The sequence below is a fragment of the Berghia stephanieae genome, chromosome 11 (genome assembly GCF_034508935.2).
Source record: "Berghia stephanieae isolate SIO BIC M18660-M18661 chromosome 11, UCSD_Bste_1.3, whole genome shotgun sequence".
Taxonomy (NCBI): Eukaryota; Metazoa; Mollusca; class Gastropoda; order Nudibranchia; family Aeolidiidae; genus Berghia; species Berghia stephanieae.
The window spans coordinates 3,100,641-3,118,719 of NC_088370.1; the positions used below are offsets into that span (position 1 = coordinate 3,100,641).

The 18,079-nt window shown below is 36.8% G+C and overlaps 1 protein-coding gene across 2 annotated transcripts in view; it reads right to left on the reverse strand.

Annotated features, from left to right (window-relative positions):
- Positions 1 to 13,943, reverse strand: part of LOC144957407 (tolloid-like protein 1) — a 40,207-nt gene extending 26,264 nt beyond the window's left edge. The window contains exon 1 of one of the 2 annotated variants that reach the window (XR_013642154.1): positions 13,816 to 13,943. The gene's annotated coding sequence lies outside the window, so the exon portion shown is untranslated. The remainder of the gene's footprint in view (positions 1 to 13,815) is intronic. The other variant, XM_078888691.1, reaches the window with a different exon arrangement.
- Positions 13,944 to 18,079: the final 4,136 nt, after the last annotated feature.

Genomic DNA, 18,079 nt, shown 5'->3' on the forward strand with positions numbered 1-18,079 from the left:
CATCTCACTCCAGTTATATTTCGGTAGGCTTAGATAAACTTTACCTTCTAATATTAGATTGTCTTTCCTTTTATAGCCTTCCCTCGAATTAATTTCTAATTAGTGAATACTTTTCGTTCTACATTCTGTCACGTAGCCACTTATTATAAAAGCTGATAGGTCTAACATTTGACACTCACTTTCTCTCCACAATCTATGCCGGACGGCCAGTCACTCTATTCCTATATATATATATTGTAAGATTTTTATCTTTTGGGACTTTGTAGATATTATATCTACACCATTAAGACGCCGGAGCTTTTAACTTTGATTGTATAATCTTCAAGGATCAAACCAAAGCCCGCTGTACTACACTATAACCTCTTACCAATTGCCTGGAAGTGGAATTTTACGAGTCCAATCCCGTTATCAGAGGAATAGATCATCCAAGCCCATCAACTGCCTGGAAACGTAAACTTATGAACCTGAGATATTATCATAAGTTACGTAAAATATTCATATCTCTATTTGTAACTGCCACGATCACTGTTTATCGCTTTTAATTAAATTTCATCATTATTTTTATTTCATTGTAAACAAATCGTTAATTGTTTTTCATTTATAGTAACTAGTAAATTCTGGGGCCTCATTCTACATATATCTTTATGCATAGTCGAGTAGCTCTTTACTCACTTGAGACCATGACATTTTGGAGGGGACACATATAAAGAATTGAATTTATTTAGTTACTTATATCTATTTCATCTAACTTTAAAGTTTAAATTGTAAAACTCTTAATTGCCCCACTTGATCATATTTTAATTGAACTCCCTATTTACAGGATTAATTTTTTTTTTCTTTTTCATTTCTTCATTTAAATGGAATAGCAATTTATCCATTCATTCTTTCACTCAAATTGAATAGCATTTTATTGATTCATTCCTTCATTCATTTATTCATTTATAAATTATTCATTCATTCATTGTTCATTCATTTATTCATTCATTCATTCATTCATCCATTCATTCGTTTATTCACTCATTTATCCAATCATTCATACATTTATTCCTCCCTTCATTCTTTCATTCATACACATATCCATTCATTCATTCATCTATTCACTCAGTTTTTCATTCATTCATTCATTCCTTGTCCACTTTGTTATTATATCACTCATTTCATTTTGTTGTTTGCCTCATTCATGAATTGTTTTCAATATGTTTACATTCCATAACGATTCATTCACCTATCATCCAATCACTCAGTGTTGTGAACACATTTTGTAACTATTGTAAATCTTACGATATTTTATTGTTTTGTATTTCAGACATCACTGTTAAACACTCTTCAATGCCTAATTACAATTGTTGAACAACCATTGAACAAGAGAGAGGTCCCAGCCACGAACTGAGTTGGTAAATATATCCTTCATTATTCTCTTTTACATGAGTTGGGCATCACATAGTAACTATAGACATCGTGATTTGTTTTGCATAGTGATTTGTTTTAACTGCATTTTTGGCATATTACTGTTACCGAAAACCACTTATATATTATGTTCTGAAAAGTGAGTCTTTAAAAACTAAATAATAATAAAAGGAGTCTACTAGCCGTCGTGTTATATTTAGTGATAGATAACTTGGGATTATTTTGGCATCCTATTATTGTTATCACACTCTAGTATATTAGCGTCATTGCGAATAATTGTACAAAAAATAACGACGAGTCACACACATTGGTGATACATTTTTCGTAGTAACATAGTTTAGAGTACACGCGATTGACACATTGTTATTGACTCAAGTCATAATAACTCCGCATTGTATTGACACATTGCTTTATAAGATATAACGATAAAAGGCATCAAATTCAACATACATAATAAGTTGAAATAAGAAAGAGATTTCTAAAAATAGAACAGTTCATTCCAGTAAGTGTAAATAAATAAAACAGTAACAGTATCCTGTCAATATAATATATATAAAATATCGTAACTAATTTATTGCAAAAATGGAAGCATATAAAAGATACTTAAGTCTCGCAAAGGACTTAGAAATACCCCAGGAAAGAATATTTTCATGGTGCGAAGAGAAAATAAAAGAAGAAAAAGAAGAAAGAATTCGTAGAGAAGAAAATGAAGAAAGAATACGTAGAGAAGAACGAGAAGAAAGAGTCCAAGAAAGGGAACTAAAAAGACAAATAGCTTTAGCAGAAGAAGAAACCAAAAGGACCCAAATGATGCTGGAAATTGAAAAAACAAAAACCGGTCATGAAAGAAAACATAATAATAGTGATGAATTTTTCGTGAAACTTCCACGCATGCCAACATACGATGAACGCTCAGACTGTCTAGAATCCTTCTTACACCGATTCGAAGTTCAGGCTAAAGGTTATCGTTGGCCAGAAAGCAAATGGGCCACAGCCTTGATTAACTGCTTATCTGGAGAACCGCTAAAAGTTTTCTATACCTTAACAACTGAAGATGCAGATGATTATGGTAAAATTAAAGACGCTCTACTAAAAAGATTTAGATTAACGGAAGATGGTTACCAGGAAAGGTTTCACACTGCAAAACCGGAAAGTGGAGAAGACTTTAATACATTCGTGAACCGAATTACTCAATTTCTAAATCGGTGGCTTGAGTTGGCAAACGTAAAACAAGACGACTTTGCAGGCCTTTACTATCTCACGCTGAAGAATCGAATCTATCAAGCTTGCAACCCAGATTTAGTCGCATTCTTTAAAGAGAGAAAGCCAGAAAACTTGGACAAATTAAAAATCTACGCAGAAAACTTTAACAGCGCACATCCATTGACACCCCTTAGCAGAACATTGAAGGAACCATACTACGCTGCTGCTGCTCAGAGTCCAGGTACACCTAAAGTTCAGTACTCAAATAGAACGAGCCGATCAATCACTCGGAACACGCAAGTGAAACAGGATGACCATAGTAACAAACCATGGAACAAACAGTTCAATAGAGACCATAGCCGATCCTATCAAAACAAAACAAGAAATAGCACTGACAATAATACTGAGTATAAGAAAACCAACAAACCTATAATTAAATGTCAATATTGTGGAATGAAAGGCCACACAGCAGACAAATGTTACAAAATCGTGGGATATCCAAAAGAAACTGCAAATGCATCACTCCAAACAAGTGTAAACAATCAGACACGAGTAGGAGAAAATATAAATGTGTATTGCGTGAAAGGTATGTCACTTTTAACACAAACTCACAAATCAGGATCGCTATTTTTTTTGTGAAGGCAAAGCTAATGGAACTGATTGCAAAATATTGAGAGACACAGGATGCAGTACAGTAGGAATAAAAGCATCTTTGATCAATGACGAAGACAAAACTGGAAAAAACGGTACAATGCATCACATTCAGTGGCACAGTCGAAACCTTTGAAACAGCTAACGTGTACATAGAAACCCATACTATACAGGAATAGTGGAATGCTGTATACTTCCCAACCCCGTCGCTGATGTTATTGTTGGCAATATAAAAGGTCTTAAAGACAACCCAACAGATGTAAAAGAATGGTCATTAACCCAAGAAACAGCTTGTCTAGCAGAAACAAGAAAGATGACTAAGACAACAGAGAAGCCAATGACTATTTCTCTAGAACCACAACAATTTGACAGGAACACGTTCATTGAAGAAAAGAAAAAGGACCCGACTTTAACTTCATATTTCAATATCGCAAACAAAGGGACGAAATCAAAAGTTGAATACATCATTGAAAAAGATATTCTGTTCAGGTTACATAGGAAAAGAAACAAAATAGCTAAACAACTGGTCACGCCGAGTATTTACAGAAACAAAATCCTTGGAATAGCGCACGATTAAATAACTTCTGGACATCTTGGGAGCTCTTCCACATTGAAGAGAATATCCGAGAATTTCACATGGCCTGGAATTACTAAAGACGTCCGAGAATATGTGAAATCGTGTGACACATGCCAAAGAAGAGTCGCAAAAGGCAGAATACCGAGATTGCCATTAGAGACAACCCCAGTTATTGACAAAGTTTTTCAAAAAGTTGCAATTGACATTATAGGCCCTTTAACAAAATCAGATAGAAACCATACACACATACTAACACTAGTCGATTACGCAACCAGGTGGCCAGAAGCGATAGCATTAAAATCAACTACATCGGATCACATAGCTGAAGCATTGATGACAATTTTTACTAGAATAGGCATACCAAATGAGATACTGTCGGACAATGGACCCCAATTTACATCACATATGATGCATGAAACCATGAAACTCATGGGAATCCAACACTCATTCACAACTCCCTACCACCCCCAAGCAAATGGTCTTTGTGAAAGATTTAATGGCACTCTAAAGAATATGTTAAGAAAGTGTCAGCAGAAAAACCAGATGATTGGGACAGATACTTACCAGCAATCCTATTTGCATATAGAGAAATACCCCAGGAATCTACAGGCTACTCCCCATTTGAGTTGATGTATGGACGATCACCTCGCGGCCCGATCAATATAGTAGCCGACATTTGTAAAGGGAATGAGGAGGACAATAACGAAATTATGTTTGCTTACGAATATGTAAGAAACCTGAAAGACAGAATAGAGGACACATGTAAGCTAGCACAGGAATCCGTCACTAAAAAAGCAGAGAAATACAAGGAATGCTCCGATCGAAAAAGCAAATCAAGAAAATTTGAGATTGGTGACAAAGTACTAATACTCTTACCCGATGACTCGAGTAAACTTTTAGCTACATGGAAAGGACCATTCAAAATAACAGCAGTAAAATCTAATGTTAATTACGAGATTAAAATTAACAACACAACAAAGACATTCCATGCAAATATGCTAAAAGAATATTTTGATAGAGCCACAGTGTCGCAACCTATGTTTACTAATATTGAAGCTTCAAATGCAGGATTAATCATACCGTTGGTCATGGGACACAGACACCCGAGACAGAAAAACAAACAAAAATCGCACAATTGCAACCACCTAAGACAAAAAAAGAAGTACGCAAAGTACTTGGGCTCCAAAATTTTTACAGGAAATACATTTACAACTTCGCGCACATCGCGACACCGCTAACAAATCTGACAAAGAATGGGTCACCGAACAAAATTGTTTGGACAGAAGCGTGTCAGAATAGCTTTAACCAATTAAAGGCATTACTCTGTTCAGAACCAATTCTTAAATTACCCGACATGTCAAAAGAATTTGTTGTAAGAACTGACGCGTCTGATAAGGGCATCGCAGGTGTACTATTACAGGAGCATGAGGGAACTCTAATGCCTTGCTTATATGCAAGCAGAAAATTATTGGACAGAGAATCACGATACTCTGTAATAGAGCGTGAAGGACTGGCCATCGTCTTTGCTTTAAAGACATTCAGCAGATATCTACTGCTAAAAGAGTTTGTGGTCGAAACGGACCATAAAACCACTCACGTACATAAGAAATAACAAAATGAATAATAGTAGAGTACTAAGGTGGAGTCTATTTTGCAAAATTACACTTTCAGTATATCTCACATACCAGGCTGTGAAAATATTCACGCCGACCTACTTTCTCGATTAGTATAAACACGTGAGAAGAGTATAACTTAACCTCCCATGCATACTGTTAGTTACCTCGCAAACTATGCCAAATCAGAACGCACAATTTCGATAATTTTATTTGTAAACATGATGACCCAACTTAATGTAACATTGAGTATTGTTTGGATATATATACCATACCCATTCATGATTTGGGAAATCTTCTCTTTATCTATTATTGTTATGAATTTTCACTCATTTATGATTAATAATTGAAATGTCAATATTCCATTTACATTTTCATTCATTTCATATCATCGACTTAAATCATGCTTCATTGCCATCACTATTGTTTATCACAATGATTTGTAATCACATTGCCATCATGTTGTTCATCACAATGATTTGTAATCACAATCTTTCATTGTTATTGTCACCCATTCATATACCTACGTTAATATAAACATTTCCATGTCTAGTTAATAAATAATTTAATTGTAGCACAAATCATAACAATGGATTAATGCTAGAGTATCATGATAGTAAATTTACTTCCGTTTGTAAAATCTATCTTTCCCATAATGGTTAAAGAGTATATTTTAAACGTGGGTGGGGGGTGTCACAGTAAAGATTGTTCACAATTATCTTATTAAATTTTATTTTATTAAGAACTGAATTCATCTCACTCCAGTTATATTTCGGTAGGCTTAGATAAACTTTACCTTCTAATATTAGATTGTCTTTCCTTTTATAGCCTTCCCTCGAATTAATTTCTAATTAGTGAATACTTTTCGTTCTACATTCTGTCACGTAGCCACTTATTATAAAAGCTGATAGGTCTAACATTTGACACTCACTTTCTCTCCACAATCTATGCCGGACGGCCAGTCACTCTATTCCTATATATATATATTGTAAGATTTTTATCTTTTGGGACTTTGTAGATATTATATCTACACCATTAAGACGCCGGAGCTTTTAACTTTGATTGTATAATCTTCGAGGATCAAACCAAAGCCCGCTGTACTACACTATAACCTCTTACCAATTGCCTGGAAGTGGAATTTTACGAGTCCAATCCCGTTATCAGAGGAATAGATCATCCAAGCCCATCAACTGCCTGGAAACGTAAACTTATGAACCTGAGATATTATCATAAGTTACGTAAAATATTCATATCTCTATTTGTAACTGCCACGATCACTGTTTATCTCTTTTAATTAAATTTCATCATTATTTTTATTTCATTGTAAACAAATCGTTAATTGTTTTTCATTTATAGTAACTAGTAAATTCTGGGGCCTCATTCTACATATATCTTTATGCATAGTCGAGTAGCTCTTTACTCACTTGAGACCATGACACCAGTATTTCCGACAGTGACAACGGTGTTTATGACCAGGTATTCATTTTACATATGAGCACGGTGAGAGAATGTGAGTTAGGGGCTTTTACCGAGGACTCAACTATACACCGCTCAGAGCGGGATTCAAACCCTGGACCTTCGACCCGAAGGCAAAAACCAAATAATGACGTTAAACTGCCAGTCCTTTTGGATTTCAGTGTCAGGCTATAACATAACGATGGCTATGCTGATACTGACCAACACATGACATCAAAAGGCAAGTCTTTGGCCACAAAACAAAACAAAACAAATAGTGAGTTGTAATCAACAGTTCAGCCAATAGGATCGCTTGTTTCCTTGACCACAACTAAAAGACAACTCAGTAGGCGGTCTACAAACATAAAAATAGGAAGAAGACGATGGAGGTGGATTGGACACACGCTTAGAAAGAACGACTCCACTATAACAAAGAAAGTATTGGATTGGAACCCTCAGGGCAGAAGATCAAGGGGAAGGCCACGAGGAACACGGAGAAGAATTAAAGAAGCTGATATACAGAGAAGTGGTAAGACCTGAAATGAGATTAAAAAGTTAGCTCGGGATAGAGAAGGATAGAAACTGTTTGTCTGTGGCCTATACCCTGACCCAGGGTGAAAAAGGCAATGATGATGATGAGTGAGTTTTAGTAACGAGAAGAGACAATAGATATGATTTCTGTGCTATTTCGCACACGCAGCGGGAAAAGTTACACATTTCTATGACGTTTAGTCAAACTTTTCCGGGGAATCCCCAGTTAAAACAGATTGACCTCTGTAGTCTGAGACTTCTCACATGCGGCTATGTGGTCTAGTGGCATGACACTCGCTTTCGGATCGGAAGGTCCTGGGTTCGAGCCTCGCGCTCGGCGCATAGTTGAGTCCTTGGAAAAGACTCTTTATTCACATTCTCTCACCGTACTCTGGTGTAAAATGAGTACCTGGTCATTAACAGCGTTGTCTTTGTCCGAGAAATTGTAATATCGCCTAACAGGCGGCATGTCCCGTCCTACATGTTAAATGTTGCTGTTGACCAGGGACCCTTGTAAAGCGCTTTGAGCACATTTAGTGGATATTGCGCTATATAAAGCTCAATAATTAACATGTAGTGCGAGACTTGATAGTCAGAGTCAAAGTCTGACTCTATGAATAGCTAGCTTACTTTTCGTAAGCTCGGACTTCCCCAAGTCTTGGACTACGAAGTCTCAGACTTTGTTATTGTACGAGACTATTCTATATAGTATGCGCTTGGCTGAGAAGCTCATAACATTGCCATCCGGAAGTATAACAGACCAACACACAAAGCTGTGTGTAACCATGAACCTTTATAGTCAGGTAAATGCAGTTCAGTGAGCATTACTCATAAACGCGGATGGCAAAAAACAATAACAAAGACCTGAGTGACGTCATCTTCGAACTATCTATAGTCTCGGTACATAGTACATTTTGAAGCAAAAATATGCAATGTGATCAATAGTCTTGTTCAGGTAGAATTGTCCCAGGTTTAAGAGTTTTTGCCAAGATGGGGGTCATTTAAATCAATCGATAGTTGAAGGACGAGTTTTCTGGCCAAAATTTTAATGCAGTTAAATGGTTAAACTGTGTTATATTGGGACGAACCGTAGCCTTCGTAAACTAAGTCTGACCGTAGCCTTCGTAAACTCTGACCGTGGCCTTCGTAAACTCTGAGCGTAGCCTTCGTAAATTCAGTCTGACCGTAGCCTTCGTAAACTCTGAGCGTAGCCTTCGTAAACTCAGTCTGACCGTAGCCTTCGTAAACTCTGAGCGTAGCCTTCGTAAACTCTGACCGTAGCCTTCGTAAACTCAGTCTGACCGTAGCCTTCGTAAACTCTGACCGTAGCCTTCGTAAATTCATTCTGACCGTAGCCTTCGTAAACTCTGACCGTTGCCTTCGTAAACTCTGACCGTTGCCTTCGTAAACTCACCCTGACCGTAGCTTTCGTAAACTCAGCCTGACAGTAACCTTCATAAACTCAGCCTGCCCGTAGCGTTCGTAAACTCACCCTACCCGTAGCTTTCGTAAACTCAGCCTGACAGTAACCTTCATAAACTAGTGTAAATTTCACCTGTTTAGTCCCTCGTTTAGTCTTAAGACTTTGCATAGTCCGGCTTCATGAATAACACTTAAAACCTTTTTGTCCGAGACAATGGATATAGATAGAATGCGCTTGGCCAAGGAGTTCACAACATTGCCATCCGGAAGTATAACGGACCAACACACAAACCCTGTGTAACCATGAACTTTTATAGTATGGTTAATACCGTATAGTGAGAACAACTCACAAACGCGGATGGCAAAAACAATAACAAAGGCCTGAGTGACGTCATCTTCGAACTATCTATAGTCTAGGACTATCGTCATGGTCTTGATATGTATTTCTCTGAGTTTTTGCCATATGTTTTTAACTAGTAACAGATATGCTGAACAGTGGGGATGCACACCCGTCGCTCCAAGACCCTCACTCGCTTAGGTCACGTGGGCTGGTTAACAGACTTGTCGTATCAATATTATGTCTTTTGGCCCTCTCTCTCTCTCTCTCTCTCTCTCTCTCTCTCTCTCTCTCTCTCTCTCTCTCTCTCTCTCTCTCTCTCTCTTTCTTTCTTTCTTTCTTTCTATTTCTACATCTCACTTTTTCTTTCATTCTTTCTTTATCCCTTTCTTTCTTTCTTTCTTTATCTCTCCCCCCCCCCTACCTCTCTCTCATTCTTTTTCTATCTCTTTCTTTCTTTTCTCTCTCACTCACTCTCTCTCTCTCTCTCATTATCCTTTCTCTTTTTTTCTCTCTATATACCTCTTTCTCTCTTTCTTTCTCTATTTCTCTCTCTCTCTCTCTCTCTCTCTCTCTCTCTCTCTCTCTCTCTCTCTCTCTTTATTTCTGTCCCTCTTTTTTTCTTTCTTTCTCTCTCTTTTTCTTGCTCCCTCTCTCTCTCTCTCTCTCTCTCTCTCTCTCTCTCTCTCTCTCTCTTTTTTTTTTCTTTCTTTCTCTCTCTCTCCCCTCCCTATTTTTCTTTCTTTCTTTCTCTCTCTCTCTCACTCTCTCTCTCTCTCTCTCTCTCTCTCTCTTTCGTTCTTTATGTCTTTCTATATTCAGAGAGAGGGAGAGAGAGAGAGAGAGAGAGAGAGATAGATGGATAGATAGATAGAGAGAAAGAGAGAGAGATAGATAGATAGATAGATAGATAGATAGAGAGAGAGAGAGAGAGAGCGTCCTCAAGCTGACAGTTGGCGGCGACGCGATGCGTGTACATAACTTGCCATAACTTAACCCACTTATCTAATTTTCTTGCACACCGAACGTGAAAACAAATTTGGTAAAACCCCTCAAAGCGCCCCCAAGCAAAAAAATTACCGTGCACTCAAAATGTAGGTTAAAATCCGGATTCGTTTTGAATTGGCACATACCTAGATCTATGTGCAAACTATAATCTTAAGCAATACAATGGGAGCGATCTATATTACCTTTCCATGTGCTCGAGGTCATTGGTCACATTGCAAAATGTGCTGAAAGTGACCCACATAGTAAAAAGTGCTCACAGCTTTCGAAATATCTAACATCACGATTGGTCATTTTGTTCTGTTTGACACATGTGTATGTTTACAATTTTCATAAACTAAGCAGCGTGTTTACGTTTTTTAAGAAATGTCCAATCGTTGTACAGCAACAAATCATGTGATTGATGATTCGGTTGGACGAAAACATGAATATGGATCGCTCCCGTTTCTATCAAAACTACCACCAATTTATGAAAAGATAATTTCACATCAAACAAGATGAAAGTATCATTCTTTCGTTTTATTCCGATACAAACATAGCTCAAGTTCTATTTTTATTTCTAGACAATACCTTTTTCGACGCCACAGCGCTTTTGATTTGAATACGGAAAGATATTTTCTGCCTTTAATATCTCATATATTTCGCTCACTTACCGAAGAATGCATTGGGAAATTGGTTCATATAAAGTTTAACTCACTCATCCCCAACACCGACTATATCCGTAGTTAACCCGGGTTACTTTTACACCATGCCTATTTATTACATTTTTATGAGACAAATTATAGACGAAGTATCAAAGCTAATGTTTTTTTTTGTTTTTTACATGTTAATGGTAGTTGAATAAAGCCATCTATGTACATGCTCATTTTTAATTTTTTTAAATTTCCAATTTTGAAAAGTAGCAAATATCTCTAGGATTGAGTGAGTTAAGAAATTGTTTGTGTTCAAAAGAATGATATCTAGTAATCACTACCTAACATCGATTCAATGCAAATGCAAGTACTACAACCTCATTGACATATGCGTTATCTCTAACAGGAAGGTTGACTGGCACATAACCCGTGTGCTAAAATTGTTGGCGTCTGTTTTCGGTGTGACCATAAATAAATTAAAATATTATCATTATTAATAATAATATATAATAATAATAATAATAATAATAATAATAATAATAATAATAATAATAATAATAATAATAATAATAATAATAAATAATAATAATAATAATAATAATAATAATAATAATAATAATAATAATAATAATAATAAAATAATAATAATAATAATAATAATAATAATAATAATAAATAATAATAATAATAATAATAATAAAAATAATAATAATAATAATAATAATAATAATAAAAGTAATAATAATAATAATAATAATAATAATAATAATAATAATAATTTAAAAATAATAAAATAAATAGAATGTCAACAGACAAGTCTATGACTACAACACAGAACAATTCGTGAGTTGTATTCAGTAGCTCACTACTTACAACACACTGGGCGTTGCACTAAACTATAAAAGACGTCAAAAGACAAGTCTTCGTGCCAGGCTATATAAAGAACGAAGATGACGTCACTCAAGCCTTTGTTATTGATTTTCCCATCCGCGTTTCTGACTGCTTCTCACTAAACTGTATTAACCTGACTATTAAAATCATGGTTACACACAGGTCTGTGTGTTGATCCGTTATACTTCCGGATGGCAATGTTGTGAACTTCTTAGCCAAGCGCATGCTATCTATAACTATAAATAGTCTTCAACAGTCATAACGTCACTTCCTTCCTAATGACGCATGGTAACTTAGTAACACTGGCTCTAAACTATCGGAACAATGGCGGACGCGGTATGAAATATTTCTCCGGCGAGCTTAAACGTGTATCCAGAGGAAAAAAACCCCATCAATTTGATCATATTTTGACTTTTACACATTCTGATCACAAGGCATATGAAAAGGGCATGAAAATTTCTAGCCAGCATGAAGACTAAAAAGTAATGATTTTCTTTGTTTAGAACCAAGATGGCCGCCGTTGCCGGGCGCGTGACAACAGACTACTGAATCCAATTAACGAAGGCAATGGGGACAACCAACGTTTCATTTCATTCAGTGACCGTCCACCTGTATTCAGACGTCATTTTTAAGGAAGTGTCAGTAGTCAAGGCGGTTATGCAATTAACCAGTAGATTTTTGACCAATCAAAACATGGAATTTGTGATACACCCTTACACGTGGTCGGACAAACATAGTTGGTTGTTTATAAACAGCAATGTGAATGAATTCGACACCTCTCTGATCATTGTTATTGTTTTTATACCGCCAAATGGGTGACTAGTTATCAAACGATTTTCTCGATCAGATTATGAACGTTTAAATTTAAACATAGTTTTCTGTGTTTGTGCTATTGAGTATTTTACTTAAACACATACCATCGATAGTAAAATCTGTGTAGTTTGCTGTGTCTACCAATCACTGCCTTTGTTTATATTATGACGACTGTCCGAGAGGCGTGGTTATCTACCTGTCTATAGATAGTGTGCGCTTGGCTAAGAAATTCATAACATTGCCATCCGGAAGTATAACGGACCAACACACAAAACTGTGTGTATCCATGAACGTTTATAGTCAGGTTAATACAGTTCAGTGAGCATTACTCATAAACGCGGATGGCAAAAAACAATAACAAAGACCCGAGTGACGTCATCTTCGAACTGTCTATAGATTGAAGGGTTGAGTTCTCTTCCGTGTCCCAGTTGTCCAGTTTGGCTTCAAATCGAGACAGCATCAATAGGGAAGAAAAGTCGTGACATCTAACCCTGTATTATTTTGGTTCCTACATCCTTGGGAGTGTCGATGTAATCAGCCATTCAGTGTACTTTATATGATTAATAAATTACATAAAAGTCGTGACATCTCACCCTGTATTCTTCTGGTTCCTAAATCCTTGGTAGTGTCTAGGTAATCAACCATTCGGTGTGCTTTATATCATTAATAAATTACATAAAAGTCGCATAACTATTTTAGTAGCAGGATGCATAAGCAGATTCTAGGATTAAAAGAGAGAGGTTGGATTGTCTTTATATTGACGAATAACATATTTAGACTAGAAAATATGATGCCGTTACTCCGACACCAGAAAATTAATTATAAAAGGTCTGTATCCAGTCTTCTGGAAGAGTGGTTTTACACTTCCAATTAAATAGGAACCAGCTTTTTTGACATCCCGCTTTTCTTCCCTATTTCTGCATATTTTACTGACGCAGAAAAAATATTAACTAATTCATCCATTTGAATTTTTAAATCATTGATATCGCCGTTGCATCCAGGCTACCTCTACTTAAATATGTGTAACCTTGCACTGTGCATTCCTTGCTTCTAGAAGAGTCGACGTGAACATATATACAGGTCTGATACCGGACGCAGTTATGGGCTCGTTTTAATATTGTTGTAAAGGAGAATATTTAGCGTTGGTTTGAGAGAATTTCCATTAAAAACAACGAGGCCATAACAAGTTGGGTTACCAGACATGCAAATAAGTTCTCGTCGAGAAGAGGCTAATCGGGCAATAAACACTGGCTTTTAGAAAGTAAGAGTATTACTTACCTTAGTTTATTAGAAATTCACTTCAATCTGATTAGGCGGGACGAAAGGCTAGGAAACACTTGATCAAGATTGAACTACCTTGAACGAATAACGAAAACATCGCATCGTCCTCACAGTCGAGCCGCAACAGCAGGATTGCCAGATAATATTTTATAAATAATCCAAACCTTTATGAAAAATAATCCAAATTTCAGAAGAAAAAAAAATGTCTAGCTTACCCGTACTCCAATATCTAAAAAAAATAGAGAAATATTACCCTCGTCCTCTTTCTCCTTCTGTCTTGGGTCTACATCAATATGTGACCCACCCTGTCAAAGCGGTATTATGTCGGGATTCACTCGGTTAGGGAAATTGAATTCTATGCCACAAATATCAAACTTGAGTTTAATTTCTGTACGTTATGCTGGAGTATAAATACTGTTTTTTGCTTTACAAAAACTTCTAATGTCCAATTTCTCATCATTCTATCTCTAAATTCACTTCTTTGGGTCTTAATCATCCCGACATAATACCGCTTTGAGACGGAGGGTCACATATGTGAAACAGCTGTTTTTGGATGTGCTTGATTTTGTATACAGTTGTGGATCATCCTTCTTGTTACAACAAGATCTTTGCAACTTTTGTTGGATTAAAATTATATCAGTTTGGAATCTTACAATGGACGCCTGTGTATTTGATTGTATAAGGTTTCTTGGAGGTTTTAATGTTGGTAACCAGCGAAAAGTAGAATACGGTAAGGGCTGCCTGAAGCCGGTGATCGTAAAATACTAACGAAAGAGTGACAATGGAAAGGCGGCTTCGTATGGGAACAAAACAGACAATGGACGTTTCGGGTACAAACCCTTCGTCAGCACAACAATACACAAATAAACGTGGAAAGCAAATAAAATATAATGATTTAAAAGGGAAAATAAAATATAATAATTTCATTATATTTTATTTGTTTTCCACGTTTATTTGTGTGTTGTTGTGCTGACGAAGGGTTTGTACCCGAAACGTCCATTGTCTGTTTTTGTTCCCATACGAAGCCGCCTTTCCATTTTCACTCTTTCGTTAGTATTTAACCAAAGAAAACATACATTAAACTACAGCATCGCCAACAGGTGTGGGAAGACACGTCAATGTATGGGTTGTCAAGTCACGAAATGACTCACTTTGCTTCACTTCTATCCAAAATTTCTGGGTGGGGATCCTGACCTCCCATAGCGAGCAGGGAGGTACTTACTGTGTCTTCTATCCCCCTATATCTGTTTTCCAACATGCTTTCTGTCTTTGTCTTGGAATGAGATTACTTGGTTTTGTACTGACCCTGGTTGGAGACTTGGCTGGGAGGGAAACAGTCAAATGTATAGTTATAGTTTTGGGAGATGGTATTTTTTTCCTTGTAAATCATATCTCTGTTATGCATTGCATTATGTTTAGTTTACATATTATATTATATTTGTAAACATTTGAGTGTGTTCCTCTTAGTTGGGACCTGTGCTTGTGTCTGGATGAGACTTTATCTCAAACTAAGTACTTTGATAGTGTGCTCTTGGAATCTACATCTGTTTCCTATCTGAACCAATTCCCCTTTGTCTTACCTTTTCTTGTGTGGTTTAAGTATAATTCTAGAACTTTTTACTATCCAATTTTATTCCTTTTTACTGGCGCTGATATGACCTTAATGTGTTGCAAGCGCCGTAAAACCCTTAAAAAGAAACAAACAAACTATCCAAAATTTCTCTGTATCCAATATACATCCCTGTTTTGAAATTTTCTTGTACTGTTCTTCAATTTTTTATATTGACTGATTCGGAATGACATGAAGAAAAGGTGACTCCTGAAAGTTTGGCATTTTTGTCCGACCGTCATGTTAAGTTTTAAGTGCGGCTATGTGGTCTAGTGGTATGACACTCGCTTTCGGATCGGAAGGTCCTGGGTTCGAGCCTCGCTCGGCGCATAGTTGAGTCCTTGGAAAAGGCTCTTTACTTACATTCTCTCATCGTACTCAGGTGTAAAATGAGTACCTGGCCGTTAAAAGCGTTGTCTCTGTCCCAAAAAATTTGTAATATCGCCTGACAGGTGCCATGTCTCGTCCTACATGTTATGTGTTGCTGTTGGCCAGGGACCCCTTGTAAAGCGCTTTGAGCACGTTGAGTGGATATTGCGCTATATATATATATAAAAAAGCTCAAGGTTAAGTTTTGCGAGATTTAGAAATGTATTCCTGGATTCTGTCCTTCGAAGCTCTAGCTGAGAACGTGCTTCTCCTAACACATCTGTGCATCTTCTTTTGAGTTGTTGAAGACCACGGAAGATTTCTTGATTTTCTGAATGGTGGGATACATGTGCTTGAACTTCAAGAGTCAATTTCAGCCCAAGGTCAATGTCTTCTAGAATTATGTGTCAAATGTAAAGAAACACTGATGAAAGTAAAAGTATATCCTACACATATGGAAAGGGCAGTGCATTCAAACAAAAATCAAAATCCTCAAAAGTGTTGTTTTCCCAACTGCAACATATGGATGCGAAGCGTGGACTATCAGCAAAGCAGAGAGCACAAAGATCACAGCTTTTGAAATGGCATGCTACAGAAAAATACTCAGAATATCATGGACTGAAAACAAACAAACAAAGAAGTCCTGAGAAGGATCGGAATAAAATCACAAATTCTTCTTCAAACTGTAAAGAAATTGAAACTGAACTATTTTAGCCATACGACTCGCCACGAATCATTAGAAACGCACATTCTGCAGACAAGGGTAGACGGCAAGAGAGGAAGAGATAGACCAACAAGAAGCTGGGAACAAGATATGTGTGAATGGCTGGGAATGACAACAACTCAAGCAAGTAGATTGGCGGAAAACCGTAATCTGTTTCGCAAGAAAGTTCGGGAAGCAACGTCCTACGCAGGATCAGCTGACTAGAACAATATGTACACACGAAAATGCATAATTTTAGTTATATCACTGTCGTTTCTCAAAGCAAAACTTAAGACTCAAGCAAATTTAGGTTTCAGTTTCAAGCCAGGCTAGCGCAGCAAATTTGAAATCTCCTATGATTTCTTAGGCTACCGTCAACTGGGGTTACTTAGGCCATCCGGGGTTACTTAGGCCATCCGGGGTTACTTAGGCCATCCGGGGTTACTTAGGCCATCCGGGGTTACTTAGGCCACTAACTGGAATAAAAAAGGTTGCTTTTTAAAAAGTTAAATTCATGAGTGCTTATTAGATCTATTGGGTTCTAATTATTTGAAAGATAATAGCTACATGTAATTTATCTTTTAAAATAACCAATCTTGTTTTCAGTAAGTGGCCTAAGTTACCCCGGGTGGCCTAAGTCCCCGGGTGGCCTAAGTTACCCCGGGTGGCCTAAGTTACCCCGGGTGGCCTAAGTAGCCCCGGTTGACGCTACTGCCAAAGTTTGGGAGGTCAGCAGATGGACGTTTCCGCTTTTTTTTAGCAGCTAAATATGTCTAATAATTAGATAGTTTAGTTTAATCTATGAAAGTACAAGAGTAATGGCATAAATATAAATAGCAAACTATAGAATAGTTATTGTTATCTAAATTGTTTTATTGCATGAAAAATATATATAAATTTTGAAATAATCTAAAAATCCAAACTTAAAACGACAATCCAAACAAGTACAAAAAAAAATAATCCAAAGATCGGTAGTTTGGGTTATAATAATCCAACCTGGCAACCCCGATGCACAGAAATAACTGGGCCATGGAATTACACAGAAGTTTTTGTACTAATTATACTACAACGTGTAGCCCTACTATTATTTCCACATCTGATAGCCCAACAGAATTATTGGATTGATTAAAACGGTGTTGTAATTGAAAGTATTTTGTCATTGCGTTGGTTTGAGGTAGTTCCGAGTTGTTCCACATATCAACATTAACGAGCCCTTAGAATAAGATTCAATAGTCGCAACGTCACTTCCTTCCTAATGACGCATGGTAACCTAGCAACACTGGCTCTAAACTATCGGAACAATGGCGGACGCCCGTATGAAATATTTCTCCGGCGAATATAAAGCGTATCCAGAAGGGAAAACCCTAATACATTTGATCATGTTTTGACTTTTACACATTCTGATCACAAGGCATATGAAAAGTTCTAGCCAGCATGAAAAATAAAAAGTAATGATTTTCTTTTTTTAGAACCAAGATGGCCGCCGTTGCCAGGCGGCGTGACATCAGACTATTGAATCGTATTTGGGAGATCGGACTTGCAACTAAGTCAGTACGCATCATTTGTGACCGATGATGTCT